Raw genomic sequence first — 17,676 nt, 5'->3', positions numbered from 1 at the left:
GGGTCCCGCCGCTGCAGCTGTCGGCCGCCCGGCCCGCGTCCCGGGCGCTGCTGCTCTCGCGGCCAGACCGCCGGGCCGGGAAGGAATTCGAGGCATTCGCTTTGTTTAAGTTGCCAGTAGACAGTCCTTAGGACTAATTAATGGTGGAATCTGCAGGGGGACGCGGGCGAGCCCGGCCGCCGTCGCGGTGAACTTTCCGCAGCGCGCGGCCCGCCTCCCTGCGCACCCCCGCCCTGGCGCGGCGGGGAGGGAGCCATGGCCGCCCTGAGCGCAGGAATGGAGCGCGCGGTTGGGGCCGCTGTCCTCCGGCTGCCGAGGCTGCGCGCGGGGAAGCCGGCGTCCGGGGCGGCCGGGCCTGGGCTCCGTAGCCCGGTGGAGACCTGGCTGAGGTGCCTGCGGTTTGTGCTAATTACCTTGGAGGAGGCTGTGCGAGCCGAGAAAGACCATGTTGCTTCGGAGCATCTGTTTCTTCATAGCGTCAGCCCCTTTCCTAACACTGCAGAGCTTGTTGTGGCTTGCTTCGGAAATGCCGAGGCCAGTGCTCACACTTGAAGGGGGGAGAGGGGGAAGAGAGGAGGCACCTCAAAAAAATCCCTGCAGTGTTCTTTGCAGAAGACCAAAGACGGCTTGCGGATTTCTCCGTTGCACCTTCACTGACTTGAATGACCTTGGGGAGAGGATTGTGCTTCTGAGCGCCCGGTGGCTAATCTGTCGATTGAGGAGAAAATACTGTGTGGACCTCCCTGCCTTTTGGGGGTATTCTGAGCCCCCCCCCCGCCCCAACTGCTGCAGTAGTTCTGGTTTAAGGAGCTGGAAGAGTGTCAAAGCTGGGAAGAATTCAGATCACCTAGAAAGATTTTACTACCCCGAATTAGGGAGGAGGAGAGGGTTTGGATTTTAGGAGGAGATTTCCTTTCAGAGAATCTGTACAGTATGTTCCAGATTGCTGTCACTTGGAGTGCAGCTTCGGTGGCGTTTATGCGGTTAAATTGAATAACCTCCATAGAAAATTCTTCTCTTGTTAGAAATAATTGTTTAGCTCAGAATTCCCCTTGGGGCAGATTAAGGCTTTGCTCAATTTACTCTGAAGAATTTTCCAGGTTTCTAAAATTAAGCCACTTTTCTAAATATAGTTACTAAAGTTAAAAAATTGAACTAGTGGGATGGAGCGAGTGTGAACCAAACAGCAAGTAGGTTCATTATTGACCGGCAATAATGTCGTTTGATAATTAGCTTCCTTTTTTAAAAAAAAATTAAATAATGTAAGACCAAGAAAGGGAACTAATACCGAGTTGCTTACTCTGTTACCAGTCATTTTGCTAGATGGTAGATATTTTGCTTAGTCTTCCCAACAATTCTATGAGGTGTTAGTTGGCATTCGTGTTATACAGATGTACAAAACTGAAGGTCAGAAGGTGCTGTTCCAAGTTCACACATAAACCAGTAAAAAGTGAGGCTGGAGTTCAAATCCAAATCTGTAAGGTCCATGGCTATTTCCATTGTGTATGCTGCCTGGGAACCAGGAAACCTAGTTTTGACTCAGCCACCGGGTCACTGTGGACCCTAAAATAAGTTACATAATTTCCCAGTAGAGTTGCCTCCTTCTAGCAGTGTTGTCAGTATGCGTTTAAATTATGCTCGTTTTTGAGAAAGATGTGAGCTTTGGCAGTGCTATGTCTTGTGTGTAGTAAGTGCTTAATTTTTGATTGTAAGTAGCAAAAATAGAGTACCTAAGTGATCAGATATTTCAGTTACATATAATGGAAGGTGGTAGCGGTCTAATGGTTCTTCCACTGTAGAGACCATTGTTAGGATGACTTTCTTAATCAGAAACTAAGCCATTTTTTATGTAACATGGCTCTGGGCGGCAGTCTTAACTCTGAGACACACTACGGGTGGGATTTAGATAGTCCAGGTGTATAGCTTTGACATGTATATGGTTGTGTAATCACTAGCACTACCTTTATTCTTCTAAACTGTTACGTTTTAGGAATTGAGTAGCAGGTTGACTGAGGAATGTTAGGTTTCTATGCTCAGATTCTATACTGTGAGATCAGAGTGAATACTGGAGTAAGTGTGCCAACTTGTTAGGAAATAGGGAAGCCTTGAAACTTAATGAGGTAAATTAAAATAATGAGAGAGACACGTGTTGGTTAGGAGAAAGATGAACAAATTTGGAAAAAACTAGATTTTAATTACTTTTAGGCCAGAAGATACATCTTTGGGGAAAATTACCCCACAGATTTATTACGGAGTTGAACATTTTTGTTTCCCTGTGAAATGCTAGCTCCTATGCCTATGAAGTCCTTAACATGTTATGGTTAGCATTACATGTCCAAATAACACTTAAGGGTGGGGATGCTGTGAAGTATTTGGAAGCCTTGCCTGCCTTTCTGCCTATGACAGAATTTCCTTAGTGTTGTTCTCTAACTTGTTTTAGCTAATATTCCACAAAGATAATAATACATTAGGTAGAAATTGTGGTTGTTGGGAAGACATAAGATTATTTTTTTCCCTTGCTATAATTTCTTTAGTCACTGAGGCTGACCCAGTTTGCTTTAGCTGAAATCTCTGACTTAGAAAATGGTTGAAACTGCTGCTACTGAGGATCTAGAAAAAACTTCCTTTCTACTACTTCTTCCTTTCCTTTTTAAAATTCATTTCATTTCTCTAGTTTCTTTGTTTTATAATCTCTGTCCCACTTACAAATTTAAGAATGGAAGCTCTTGTTAATATAAACCATTGGCCCTTACATACCATTAAGAGATAATGATTAAATTAAAATACCCTCCAGACTACTCAACATTTTGGGTGGCTGTGGGGAGAAGATAATAACTCTTTGAGGAGGTAGTCATTATCCTCATTCTTTTTTTTTTTTTTTTTTTTTTTTGGTTTTTCTCCGGTACCAGGAACCGAACTCACGACCTTGCGCTTGCCAGGCAGGCGCTTTTGCCGCTGAGCTAAATCCCCAGCCCCTCCTCATTTTATTCTTGAGGGACCTGATCTTAGAGCAGTTACTGCCAGAGCTAGTGAGGGGCCAACCATTGGTTTGAGCTCAGGCATGACTGATGCTCAGGTTTGGGATCTTTTATTTCATTATGCACACAGGTGTGTTGGGGTGGGGGTGGAGAGGGTCAAGGAAAAGGCTTGAAGAAAAATACCATTTTAAAATCTGAGCCATAACAAGCATTGTTAGCTTTTACAGAAATTGCTATTTTCATCTGTTCCTTTTGTAATTTCTAGATATACCTTCTTACATTCTAAAGAATTTATAGCTCATCTTTTATGGCACAAATCCCTTCCCAGATTCAGCTTTTTTTTTTTTTTTAAGTATGATACTTTTTTTGAGACAGGGTTTCACTATGCTGTTCAGCTTGGCCTTGAACTCATCTTTGTAGCCCAGGCTGGCCTTAAGCTCACAGCAGTCCTCCTGCCTCAGCCTCCTGAGTGTTGGGATTACATGTGTGTGCTACCACGCCCAGTTTAAGTATGGAACTTACTATTCATTGGTAGTTTGAGTTATACCTCTTCCTATTTTTTTCATGTCTGAAAAGCATTCATCGTGTTAATTATTAAAGAGCCTTTATATTTGCATGTGCCTCTCTATTCCTGTTTTTATCTGGACAGTCATATTTTAAAAATGTAATTAAAAATTTGCGGGGGCTAGGGATTTAGCTCAGCGGCAAAAGCGCCTGCCTGGCAAGTGCAAGGTTGTGAGTTCGGTTCCCCATACCAGAGAAAAACCAAAACCAAAACAAAACAAAACAAAAATTTAGGGGCTGAGGATTTAGCTCAGCGGCAAAAGCGCCTGCCTGGCAAGCGCAGGGTTGTGAGTTCGGTTCCCGGTATCGGAGAAAAACAAAACAAAACAAAAAATTTGCATAAAACTTTAAAAATTCACCATACTTTTTATGAAATTATCATGCTTTTTGTAATGTATGTGGAAGATACACATGAGAGCAGGTAGAAGATTTTTTTCTGTAAACTGAGTAGACCCATGTAACCACTGTTGCCAGTAACCAGAACCCCCCATGGAGTTCCCCTCCACTTCTTGCCCCTCTATGCCCCACAGGTAGCAGCATAGATTAGTTTTGCCCTTTTGTAAAGATTAAGTCAAATAGTATACATTCTTTTGGTTCTGGCTCCTTTTACTTAACACTATTTTGCAAAAAAAAAAAAAAAAAAAAAAAAAGATTTTCTTTTGGACTTGGACTAAAACAAAAAGTTAAACTTTTTATCTTAGCCTCTAATGCATTTTATAGCCTGACCTCTGCCTACCTTTCCAACTTAGTTTTGTATCATTTTCATTGTCCCTTATGTTTCACTCACTTTAGCTTGTTTATTTTCAAACTCAACAACCTCTTTTCTACCCCAGGCCCTTTGTATATACAGCTGTCTTGTCCTTTTTCATTTTTTTAGTGGCCCTGAGGATGTTTCTCCTTTAACACTTTGCGTGGCTGCCTCCTTCATGTGAGTTTATGTATAAGTGTCAGAGGTTCTTGTGCTTTCCCGTTATCCCCTATTGCTGGCTTCTATTACCTGCTTCATAGCATCTGTTATAATTTGTAATGATACATCTGCAAGCATGATTATTATCTGTCTTCTCCTCTGGACTCTGTAAGTACAGAGAATTCAGGTTTTGTTCTCAGATGTGTACCTAGTACCTAACAGTGACTGACATATACTAAATATTTAATTTTTAATAGCCATATTGCTAATTCATGTTCCAGTTTTTTTGGGTCTTTTCCTCCTCTGTGATGTTGTTTAGCTATTTAAATCTTTTTCGTCCTTCAGGACTCAAGTTGTTTTTCCTCTTTGAAGTCTGTCCTGACTTTGCAGTAAGAAATCTCTAAAATTTTATGGTGTTTATTAAAATGTTCTTGTTCAGTCATGTTCTAATCCACCTCTTTGGATCAAAAACTTCTTACTTTCTTAAAAATCTTGTAGGTTATAACTACAAGTGGCTAGTATTTCACATATTCTTGGTGGTTTTTTTGGTTTGTTGTTGTGAGACAGGATTTCACTGTGTAATTCAGACTCTCCTTGTACTCACTGTGTAGCCCCGGCTGATCTTGAACTTGAGGCAATCCTCTTGTCTCAGCCTTCCGGGTGCTGAGATTACAGGTGTGTTGTACCATGTCTGGCATTCTTGGTAAATTATACAGTTTGTATCTTAATTACCTAATTTGAAAGCAGCTTTTCTTTTTTCCAGTGTTGAGGATCTAACCTTAGGGCTAGGCAAGTGTTCTACTACCAAGCTATATCCCCAACCCTATTTGTTTGTTTTTGTCTAATCCAGTCTGGCCTGGAACTCCGCAAATAGCGCAGCCTCAAACTCTTCGTCCACCTGCCTCAGACTTATAGGCATGAACCACCATAGCCAGTGAGAAACTTTTTGATCAGAAGCTAAATTTTTCTTTGCTAATACTCTCATGGAGACCTTTCACTGAGCTTTGCACATAGTAGGTCCTCAGTGAAAATTTTTTTTTCTTTCATTCTTGCTTTTGTTTGGAGACAAGATCTTACTATGTAACCCATGCTGGCCTTGAATTTGAGATTTTTCTGCCCACCTGCATGGTAGGATTAAGGCATGCACCACTGCACCCAGCCCCTCACTGGAGTTTTTGACAATTGATCATAATGATGTCTATGGTTAAGGACCAATATGAACAACCCTCTCCCCCCTGTGCTGGGGATTGAACCTAGCTAGGGCCTTCACATTGAGCTACAAACCTTTTTATTTTGAGATAGAGTCTTTTAAGTCACTAAATTGCTCAGGCTGGTCTCAGAGTTGCAGTCCTCCTGGCTCAGCCTCCAAGAGTGCTGGGGATTACAGGCATGTATCACCATGTCCAGCTCTTCGGTGAAATTTTTGATGATCATGATAATACTTACGTAGAAGTAGCAATTTTAATTTCTTAGGTTTATTAACATGGATTCTTCTTCCTAGGATTCTGCTTAGTGTTGTCTTTAATCCAAAGGCTTGGAATGCACTGACTGCTTCAGATGATACAATATTAGGGTATGAAAGTACAGAAGTGGAGTCCTGGTGTTAAAAAGCACATGCAGTACTCTTCAGGAACCTGTCACTGGCAAAGAACTAACAATGATGTTTCTTCTGGGAAAGATGCTTAATCTGTGCTTGTTTATTGCCTTTGATTGCACTTATTAACTGAAATGGGACACTAGCAAATCATTTGAATTATTCTGTTGGCTAACATTTTATTTTGATGTCAGTTTTGATGTAAGTAATGAAAATCTTGAGCCAATTTAATTTGTTTAAAGTCACTTTGACCTGTCAGTAAGCTTTCAGTTATTCTTTTTCCTGTTTAAAGACAGAATAATGTATATACTTTGTCAGTTTAAGTGCAGATCAGCTTAGTATATATTTTGTAATTGGTAACTGTAAATCCATTTTCTCAGAGATGCCTGTTTTAAATCTGATTATGTTGACTTTGCTGATGGAGCTATATCACAGGACTACAGAGTAATTTAGTAATTGTTTTTGTGGAGACATTAAAGCAGAGGTACTTGTGAAGTTTCTGAGAGACAATAGGGTAATTTTGTTAACTTTCATAATCTCACTATTATCTTTTTCTTTAGCAGCTTGGAAATATTTCACAAAATCACCCTATTTGCTTTTTAACTTTTTTATTCCACCTAAGTTTAAAAAAAAAAATTTAGAAACACTTGAAATCCCAGTAAACTTAAGTAAAATTTTTTTTGAAATGTGGGGAAATAAATGATAAAATGTGGGAAATCCACTATAAAAACTGGTTTTCAGAGTTGATTACAAAGTTAGTACTTATTCAACCCAGTCTTCTATATTTTACACATTCACAGTCACATTCTTAATAACTTTGGAGTAGTATTTTTTGAGTCACTAAATTTTATTCAGATAAAATTATTATTACTATTATTTTTTGGCAGTGGGTTATCCACTTGTGGCTTCTTCACATTTTTGCTTAATTTGGAGAAATAGCAGTCCACCTTATAAAGTTCCAGTTTTGTGGCCTTAGAACCTTAGTTTTCCCCTATCTTCAAAATGGTGAGAGTAGTTGAGAGCATTAAGTAATTTAACATACAGAAGCACTTAGGTTGTAATGCTGGTACATTAGTGTGTGGTAGTTACTTCAGCTTCATTTTTGCATTTTTATTCAAAGAATAGGAGAAAGACTTTTTTTATTATTTTCAGAATTTAGTATGATTACTGTAATACCAGACACAAATGTTGGTTCAGCCAGGTGTGTGGTGCTGGGAATTCCAACCTAGAACAGAGCCTTGAGGATGGCAGGCAAGGGCTCCACCATTGAGCCACTCCCCCGCACCACCTGCATCAGTTGAGTTTACTTTTCCTTTTTTTCCCCCTCAGTACTGGTGATTGAACCCAGGACCTTCTCACTGAGCTGTAATCCCAGCCTCCTTTTAATTTTTTTATTTTGAGGCAGGGTCTTGCTAAGTTGCCTAGGCTGGGCTCAAATTTGCAGTCCTGCTGCCTGGGCCTCTTGAGTAGCTGGGATGGTAATAGGCATGCATCAGTGCCCTCAAAGATAACATTCTTTTTGTACTAGCAGACTAGAAAAAACTCAGGAACTTTGAAAAGCTGCATTTTAACTTGATTAATTTATGATTATACTAAGCAAGTTTTTTAGAGACTAGTGTGATTTCTTATATACTGACTTTGTTTTTCTTGACTGATTCATCGTTAGCCCAAGCATTGGTCTATATGGCTACGATAATTAGTGCCTGTACCGGGGAGAGATGATTTCTGGATGTTAGGCAGCCTTTCTTCACTTAAAGACAGACTCTGCAACTGCTAGATGAGACGCACGATAGGATAATACATGAATATTTCAAACCATTATAACTTGTGAAAATTATTTTAAAGTAGATATTAAGTCTGGGTATAGTTTTGGGATAGTGATATTGTTAGTTGTTAACTTTTGTGTATTCTAGGTACAGTTTTCAAGTGATTATTGTGAACAGTTGTAATAGCTATGTGTTGGGCACTATCCTAAGCATCTTGTATACACCAATTCATTTACTCATTTATTAAACAAATATTGAATGCCTGCCATGTTTCAGTCATATAATGTCATTTAATCCTCACCACACCCATAAAATAAGAATATGGTGTATTTTAGCCCCATTTTACATAGGAGGACAGAGAAACTACATATCTTGTCCAGGGTCATAAAGCAGTTGAGGGTTAGAATTGAGATTTTTCTTTTCTTTTTTGCAGTGCCAGAGATGGACCAGAGCCTTGTGCCTGTTAGGCAAGAGCTCTAGCACTGAGCTATATCTCTAACCCCAGGATTAAAAAAATTTTTTTTTCCATTGGTACATTTTAGATACACATGGTGGTAACATTCATCATAGGGAATTTGTACATGATGTATCGCTCTTCTTTTTTTCCCCCAATTCCCTCCCCTGTCTTCAACCCTTCTTCCTTTCCTTATTTACCAAAGCTTTGTTTCTATATTTTCCCCTTCTATTCTCTTTTTTTTTCCTTGTCCTTTCTTTCCTTTTTCCCTTTCCCCTCCCTAGTTCTTCCCGTTTTCCAATAGCCATTGTACATTTTGGTCCTTATTTACACTTTTAGTTTCTCACACCAAAGAAACAATGTATTTGAACATGTGTGTCCAATTTATTCACTTAAGAATGTGGTCTCAAGGTGCATCCATTTAGCTAGAAATGTCTCAGAGCTTATCCAGGATTTTAAAAGAATGCCAGTTGCTGAAATCATGGCATGGATTACTTCTGGGCAGGTTTTTGTCTTTGGGAGAGAGGTATTAATCAAAGTTTATGTCTTTGATAAATAATCTGTAATCAAGATGATTGGAACAGGATTTGATTAGCTAAACTGAGATTACTTCCTTTTTCACACCTAATTTAGCTCAAAAAAAAAGCAATAAGCACCATAAAAAAATGTGTTGAAAGTTCTTTTGGAGAATCCCAGTTCACCCAAACCAGTGTGGATCAAATGTAAATACTGTGCCCTTAGAAATATTCTGGAAGGAAATGGTGTGAAAGTATGGTAGGTTGGCTTTTTTTGTGTACTGGGAATTGAACTCAGGACCTCGTGCTTGCCAGGCAAGTGCTGTGCCACTGAGCTAAATCCCAGATCCAAAAGTATGGTAGTTTAAATGCTCCAATTAGCCGGTCTTACTTGTTTCCAGTGACTTCAGTGTCATTTTGCTGCTTACACAGATCAAGTATATTTCAGATTTCTAATTTTGTTGCTATGTACTTTTATGGTAACCACTTAGGTCTATCTATAAAGTATGATTGTGATAAAATACAAACATCAAGCCGGGTGTGGTGGCACATGCCTGTAATCCCAGCACTTTGAAAGAGTAAGGCAGGATTTGTCCAATTTCAAGCCTAGCCTGGGTGACTTAGTAAGATTCTATCTCAAAATAAATCAAAAAGTCTGGAAATGTAACAGTATGAAGTCTCTGGGTTGAATCCTTAGTACTGCAAAAGCAAACAAAACAAAAAACAATTTACCAAATTGGAAAATTATATATGTTTATATATATTATATATATTTCTTTATTTCAGAGAAATTCTAAACTGAATTTGGCATGTAGTACTTCCCCTTATCTGAAGTTTAGCGTTTTGCAAAGCTTTCAGTTACCTGCAGTAATTTGTGGTCTGAAAATATTAATATTTGATTTAGAGCTGAAGGCCTGTACAACTCAGTGATAGAACATATACCTAGCAGATGAAATGCCCTGGATTTGATCCCTAGCACCCCATTCTCCATTTTTTCTTTATTCCTTAAAGACCATATTCATATTTTCATTATAATGTATTATTACAATTTTTCAATTTTATTGTTAATCTGCATGGTTTATAAATTAAAATTTACCATAGGTGTGTATTCATAGGAAGAAGTTTATGTGGAATTTGATACTGTCTTGGGTTTTAGATCTCACTAGGGATCTTAAGGGGGAGACAGCTAATGTACTACTTTTGGATTTGTCTTTAGAGCATGTTACTCATTCTTAATCTTGATAAATCTTCATTTTTAGGGGGTTTATATTTAACTTTTGGTGATAGGAAAGTCTGAATAAAGTAGGTGGTGAACATGGTTTTTGGTTACAAATGAAATGTCACTGTAAAAAGGTGGAGACTAGGATTTGTGTGTGTGTGTGAGCCTTGACTTTGAGAGTCTTAAAATGGAGTTTGAAAGAAGTTTTGAGCCTTTGCTACATGATTGGAAGAGAGTCTTGCTTCCTAAGATAATTCCTTTTGAATAACATCCTTGTTTTGGACCTCTGTAAATTGAAAAAAATCATTGCTTGCCTATAACTTGTTGAAACTTGAGTTATGATTGAGTTGGAATCTGTCTTTCTCTCTCTCCCCCTCCCTCTCTGTCTCTGTCTCTGTCTCTTTCTCTCTCTCAGTACTAGAGATTGAACTCAGAGTCTTGTACGTGCTAAACATTCTACCACTGAGCTGCATTCCAGTCCTCCTGCCTCAGCCTCCCAGTGCCACAACTGGGATTATAGGCATGTGCCTCCCCACCTGGCATTGTTAGAATTTTCCTAACATATCACTAGGTTGTATTAATGCCAATGTGATTTTATTTATAACCTTCAAAAAATGAAAATCTAATGAAATTCTAAAACGTTTCAGGCATATAAGCTCATTTATCGCTTAGAAAATTAAAGTTTTATTTTGTCTCAGAAAGAAACATTGTTTTGGTCTGCTGACAAGCAAATCTGTATAGAAAAAGAATTGATCTTAATTATAGTTAAAGGGTAAAATGTATTTTCCTGACCCACTTCCCAGAGGTTTGTTTGTGTAGGCTTTCTGTAGAAGCTTAAGAGTTCACATAGAAAATGGTATCATTCATTTTGGTGTGAGAGAATTTTCCTGTTTCTGAACATAAAGAAATCACTGAATCCTGGTTTGTGCCAATACTATAATCCCAGTTGTAGGGCTGAGATGGCTAGTTTGGGAAATTTACTGACACCCTGTCTCCAAAAAAAAAAGAGAAACTGCTGAGGGGTGTAACTTAGTGGTAGAGTGCCCTTTCTATCCCAGTACTAAAAAGGAAAAAAAAATAGACTTTCATCCAGTTTCAAGTTAACTGGAAATATTAAATGCTCAGCAAGGTAAATGAGGCTTTATTGTTGCTGTTGTTTTTATTGCAGCTTTGCACCCTAGAACAGCTTCATTACAAAGGTGCTGTCTTATTAGTTACTTGTGAGTATTCATGTGACTTAGGCCATTTTAATTATATGTGTTAATAGTGGGGGAACAAGCGGCTCACTTGTTTCTTGTGTTAGGGTTTGAGCCCATTGCCCCAAGCATATTAGGTATGTACTACAGCACTGAGCTACATCCTCAGCCCTGATTTTAGTTTACGTCTCCAGCCGTGCCTGAGTTTTATAATTGAAATTTCTCTGAAGATTGTCATTGAGGACTGATGGTAAAATCCAACATTTATGGACGTCTGTGTATCAGCAGCCACTTAATTTATACTATATATATTTATATTATATATAATACTAAGTTTACATTATAACTTACATTATATATTATAATTTATATTATAATATATAATATATAATTATATATTAAATATATATTATAATTTATATTATATATAATATTAAGTACTTTATATGTCTTTAGTCTTCCTCCAGTATCCCTTTAGAGTAGATAATATTATCTCTTTTATAGATGAGAAACTGAATGTGTAGGATCTGAGCTCCGTTTGCCAGAGGTCAGTGCTAAGCAAGGATTCAGTGCTGTTTGCTGTTTTAAAATTCCACCCTCCCTCCTTCTTTTCTTCCCTTCTTCCTTTTTTCCTATCTTCCTATCTTTTTTCTTTATTGAGACGTGGTTTTCCTGTGTAGTTTAAGCTGGGCTTGAACTCACTGTGTAGCCAGGCTGGGTTTGAACTCACATCAGTCATCCTGCCCCAAGTGCTGGGATTATAGGCGTGCACCACCATGCCCGATCCAGGCTTACTCTTGAACATTATGTTGTTCAAACCAGAACACATGGTAATTTAATGGACTGTGTACATTTGTGATCATTACTTCCTAAGTAAATGAAGTCAACAACTTCTCATGTTCCCTAGGATAGAAAGAATACCATTTTTAGATTTTGATGGGCTTAAGGGTTGATTAAATGTCCTTAAAATGGAAGATTTAATACAGAAGCTGGTTAAATGTGAAAGATTTTCAATGGAGATACTAACAAATGTAGTTAGGCTGTTTGTTTAACCCAGTAATGGTTCCTTGTAGGTTTAAATGAATAATACTACTGTTTATGCTTACTGGAGGGTAATTTGAAATGCCTTTTTTTTTTTTTTGGTATTACTGGGGATTGAACCCAAAACCTTGAACTGAGCTACATCCTCAGCCCTGAGATGTTCTTAGTATAATTTAATAAAATTAGACATTTGAAATTTTTTTTCTTTAAAAGATTTTCTTTTTTTTTTTTGGTTTTTCTCTGGTACCGGGGACCGAACTCATGACCTTGCGCTTGCCAGGCAGGCGCTTTTGCCGCTGAGCTAAATCCCCAGCCCCTCTTTAAAAAATTTTCTTTGAGACTAAATCCTAAGGCGATTTGAAAGAGACTCAAGAGACTTCAGGAGAGCTGGGTATAGGCAAGAAGCCCAGGGTCAGATATCTAGACTGTCTCCCTCTCTCCCTCTCTTTCTCCCTCTCTGTCTCTCTCTTCTTTCTCTCTCTCTGTCTCTCTTTCTCTCTTACACACACGCACACACACACAAACCCCTGAGGGTGTGGCTCAGTGGTACAGCATGTGCCTGGCATATGTAGGGTATTGGGTGGGAGGGGAAAGTTTTAAAGAATTGTGATGAAAAAATAGATGAGAGGATGGTGAGACCTCTCATCTCATTAATGGAGCAAAGAGAAAAATATGAAGGATGTAATACATCACCTGAGGGATAACAATTCCTAAATAGAATCCAGTGAAGTGAAATTAGAGATTTGGGGAGGTAGGTGACTGACCAGTAAGTGATATAATCCAGAAAGATACAGAGAATCTGTTTAGCCAAGTGGAGAGGAGAGAAGGAGCGCTAAATTAATTTACATATTTGGTCAGTTTCACATCAATTTTTTTTTTTTTTTAGATACTAGGAATCAAACTCAGAACCTTGTACTTGCCAGGCAGGCGCTTGTGCCGCTGAGCTATATCCCCAGCCCTGTTTTGTTTTCATGAGATGGGGTCTCCCTATATCGTCCAGGCTGACCTGTATTTACTATGTATAGCCTGGGCTGGCCTTGACCTAGCACTCTTCAGCTTTCTGAGTGCTGGAATTACAGGTATGTGCCACCAGGCTCAGCCAGTTTCACATCAAACTTAAAAACCATGAATTTCATTAATTATGTCCTTTTTTTTTTTTTGAGACAGGGTCTCACTGTGCAATTCAGGCTGGCCTTGAACTCATGGTGATTTTCCTGCCTTAGCCTCCTGAGTGGTGGGATTACAGGTGTGTGCCACAATGCCTGGTTTATGTTCCATTTTATAGTACTTGTATATTCAACTTGTATATTCAGGGCTAATTAATGTGGAGAAAATAAAAAGACAAAAGTAGTGTCATATGTAGCTCTTATTTGTAAAAAATTTAAAATTCTAGTTTAAGAGTCTAGCTTCTCGAGACGCTAGTCTTTGAAAGCAGTTCCGTAACAATATTGAACCATATATAAAAGCCAAAATGAGGGCTGTAGACCAGTGTGGCTCCCTGGTTTGGGTTTCATAAACCAGTGTTTCAAGAGCTTTTCATTTTCCAAAAAGGACATAAAAATGGAAAATACCTCTCATCTAATAAAACCATTTTATAAAAGATGGAACATTTAAAACATAAGAGAAAGGATGTCTCACATTAAAGGAGTTTTTTTATATTGAATAATTTTGCCTTATGAAACATGTTGCTAGTATTTTTTGGTGACCGGAGTGACTGCTCTAAGTGGTCTATTATGCTACTAATTTATGTAAAAAATGACAGTTTGTAGTTTACTAAGGTGAATCTGGGCTGAAGTCTGAGAGTTACATGCAGGCAGACTACAATGATAGATGGGTAGGATTTGAATAGAAAGAAGACAGTTTTGCAGACCAGGGCAAAGCAAGGACAGAGATATTGAAATTAGAATAAAGTTGTGTTATTGGTTGGATCAGATCCAATAATATAGTTTAGGTTGTGGACTAGGAAGAGAGAAGATTAATGAGGTAATGTTCAGTCAGGTTATCAACAACATTAAGGAATTTGGACTTGATCTAGCCAACACTTGGCAGTTATTGAAGGTTGATAAGACTAGGAAGTAACTTAACATACTTGGAATTACAGACTTCCAAGGAGATGTTATGTACATTATTGGGAACAAGGCCCAATAATGATTAAAGTTTTTTTGTTTTTGTTTTTGTTAGAAATTCAGGTATGGGGCTGGGGATATAGCTCAGTGGCACAGCACCTGCCTAGCAAGGGCAAGGTCCTGAGTTCGATTCCCAGTATCCAAAAAAAAAAAAAAAAGAAAGAAAGAAAGAAAATAGAAATTCAGGTATGAATACTATCAGGACATGACTTTAGGGAATAGGGTGGGAAAAAGAGAAGTAGATTGGAGAGATTTTGAAGAAGGGAGAGCTGGGACTCAGTGATGGTGGAGAGAAAGAAAGTTAACTGTTAACTGTATGAAATTAGTAAACTGTTAACTGTATGAAATTAGTAAAATAGACTTTCTTGTGATACTAGTTCATAAACGTTGGAAAAGGATAGGATCCAACATAGCCTCGTATTAGTTGCCCTCAAATTCTTTGCTAACTATATTACTTTACATCTGTGTGTTTCATTTCATTTATTTGAGAGATGTTAATATTCTCTAAAATTGTGCAAGGATTGATCTGGAAGCTATCTGATTTTGCAAGTACTCATTTGGAAAAAATGCAGTACATGTCGAACCACCAAATGTTGTGTAAGTTCAGTTATGGGAAATTGTACCCTAATAAATACTATCACCACTAATTAGATTAACTATCAAGTGGAGGGAATTTTGGGGATGTATTTTTTATTTTAGGATTTTTAAAAACAGAATTTGTCCTGTGTATATTAATAACTGTAGAATAAACTTTCAGGTTGGTGGTTTAGTTTATAATAATATTAATTAAAATAATCCATTTCTGTCTTTGTAGTATGTTATAGTAGAATGTATTACATACTATTTCTTTAGGATGTACTGAATATATAGCATACTTGGCATGTATTAACGCTTTAATCTTTACAAACCATCTCATGCAGTAACACCACTGTATTCCTGCTTTACAGATGAGCAAAGTGAAGCTCATAGAAATTTATGAACTGTCCCGAGGGCACCTATAGAGTCATAATTCTAGATTTTTTTCCGAAGCCCGTGTTCTACCTCTCTATCCTTGGATTAGCCATCATAGGAATAGGAATAAAGAGTGGGTTAGTTGAGATAACTGATTAGACAATAATTTAAGTCAATGAAGTGCTGCCCAGATATTAACTAGTGTTCCCTATGCTTTCCCTTCCTGTGTGTGAAAGACCAAGTATGATCTGTAGCCTTAGTTCTAGTCATATGGCATTCATTTCTCTTTTGCATAGTTCTTTCTATCCCTTTTGTAGAACTCTTTAACAAATCCTAATTAAAAACAAATGTACAATTCAACAAACATAAACAAATTGTTGACACAGTTGAGCAAATTCTTAGTCGTGGCAAATGAAATTAAAAACTGTTTAAGGGTCTAGCTTCTGGAAAAAGCTTTTGAAGATCATTCCTTTTGAACAAGGTGGACTGGTTAGTGCTGAGGACTCATTGTGTGTGGTACCTAGCACTTTTTTGTGTGTCTCCTTATCTCATTTCCTGTCCTCGGCAGCCATACAGTTCTTCAGCTTATTTTTCTTCATCTTTGCCATTGATAATTACTTCAAGCCACCCTGAAGATGAATTTTCTTGGACTGCATATAAAATAAAATATGGTTAATGTATATAAGTAACCAAGCTCCCTTTTAAAAATATTTTTATGACATGAAAATGGAATAATACAAGTCAAGTTTAATAATTAAAAACTTACAGTTTGCTTGATAACAATAAACATCTTTCTCCACAGATATGCACATATGTAAGTAGGCTGGAATACTATTATTGGTAATCACTGCATTTATTGAACAGTCTGCAAAAGTACGTGTAAATTGTGATACACCAGGTGTCGATTCAACTGTGTAGTGGCCAGGAGGTCAAGTTAGTACTCAACCTTCTGTACACAGCATTCCATTGTATCAATCGAGTCATGAAAAATATCACTAAAAATCACATCATAATGTTAAAACTTCATAGTCTTGGGTGTGTGTATGGGTGCCTGTTATTAGCTGTCTAGGGCTATATGTGACCGGTGGGCCATGGGTTGGACGTGCCTGGTTTAAACTATCATTTTATGTTTTTTGCACAGCTTCTAGTTTTTCAATCCTTACTATATGTTCTCATTTTTGTTGTTTTGTCTGATTATTTTGGATCAGTTTTCTTTATCACGTTGTCTAGTATTCACTCAGTTGAACTCAGGGCCTTTCCAGGCCTTTCCACTGAGCTACATCTCCAGGCCTTTTAAAATTTTTTATTTTAAGACAGTGTCCTGCTAAGTCGCTAGATTATCCGGGGTGCACTCAAACTTGTGATCCTTTTGCCTTAGGCTTCCACAGGGCTGGGATTACAGGCATGTGCTACCATGCTTGGCTGCGATCACTCACTTAACATTTCTCTTATTTCTGTCCCAGGACTTAATACCCTGTCAGAAGATCCAGTGTCCACGTACTCAGGCATTTCGTAGCTGTTTTGTCTTCCTTAATCTCTTTGCCATATTTAAGCTATTGATCATTCACATCCTTGAGCCTCTGTTCTTTGATTGAGAGTTAGAAACATCTGTGTTTGGCTTCATCTAAGCCCCTAAGGCCATTTTACCTGGCAGCTTGGCTGGTTGTTGGACCCTGGTCCTCATCCTGTGGCCTGAACTCACTAGCAGAGATGATTGGCATTGTGCATCTTATAGTGCTCTGCACCCTGTGGACTTTTAGGTAAATAATTGATTTGCCTTGCCACTTGTCCTGCTCTTCTCTTCCTTTCTCTCTGATCTTGTGGCTTGTGTATAAAATAGATTTCCCACTTTTGCTCTTGACTCATTAAATCTATAAGAGCATACTTTTGAAAACAGTGGTATGGACTAAATCCCTGTGGTAAATTCCTGTTGGATTTGAAATGCTCTAAAAATTTGGGAAAGGTTAATATCAGTTAGTGGCTTTACTGAGAAAATGTTTGTGAGCTTTTAGTGTATCATGGAAGAGTGTTTCTGAAAAAACCAGATTCTATGACAGCAAAGATAATTATAGTAAAAATCACAATATTAGAACCCTCAAGTTTGTTTTCAGGAGTCTTTGCTATAACAACATTGCACTGTGACAGTTCCTTGGAATTTGTTAAGATTTTGACCTGGATTTGCTAGTACCGTTTGAAAAAAGTGCAGAGATAGCAGGGAATGAGTAGCAGAAGCAAATTAGATTAGGCTAATACTATTTCAGTAGAGCAGTTTTTGTGAGATGACTTGAGTTTTTGAGAAGGAAACAGTACTGAGTAATGCTGCTGTTCTGTTGTGCTACATTAAATGATCTTTGAAAACTTGCTT

At 38.1% G+C, this 17,676-nt stretch overlaps 1 protein-coding gene across 2 annotated transcripts in view; it reads left to right on the top strand.

Moving 5' to 3' along the window:
* Positions 1–17,676, top strand: part of Luzp1 (leucine zipper protein 1) — an 82,936-nt gene that overhangs the window by 703 nt on the left and 64,557 nt on the right. The gene's annotated exons all lie outside the window — the stretch shown is intronic.

This window comes from Chinchilla lanigera, unplaced genomic scaffold (genome assembly GCF_000276665.1).
Source record: "Chinchilla lanigera isolate Chin_1 unplaced genomic scaffold, ChiLan1.0 scaffold00051, whole genome shotgun sequence".
NCBI classification, from domain to species: Eukaryota; Metazoa; Chordata; class Mammalia; order Rodentia; family Chinchillidae; genus Chinchilla; species Chinchilla lanigera.
This window is presented reverse-complemented; position numbering and strand designations above follow the sequence as displayed.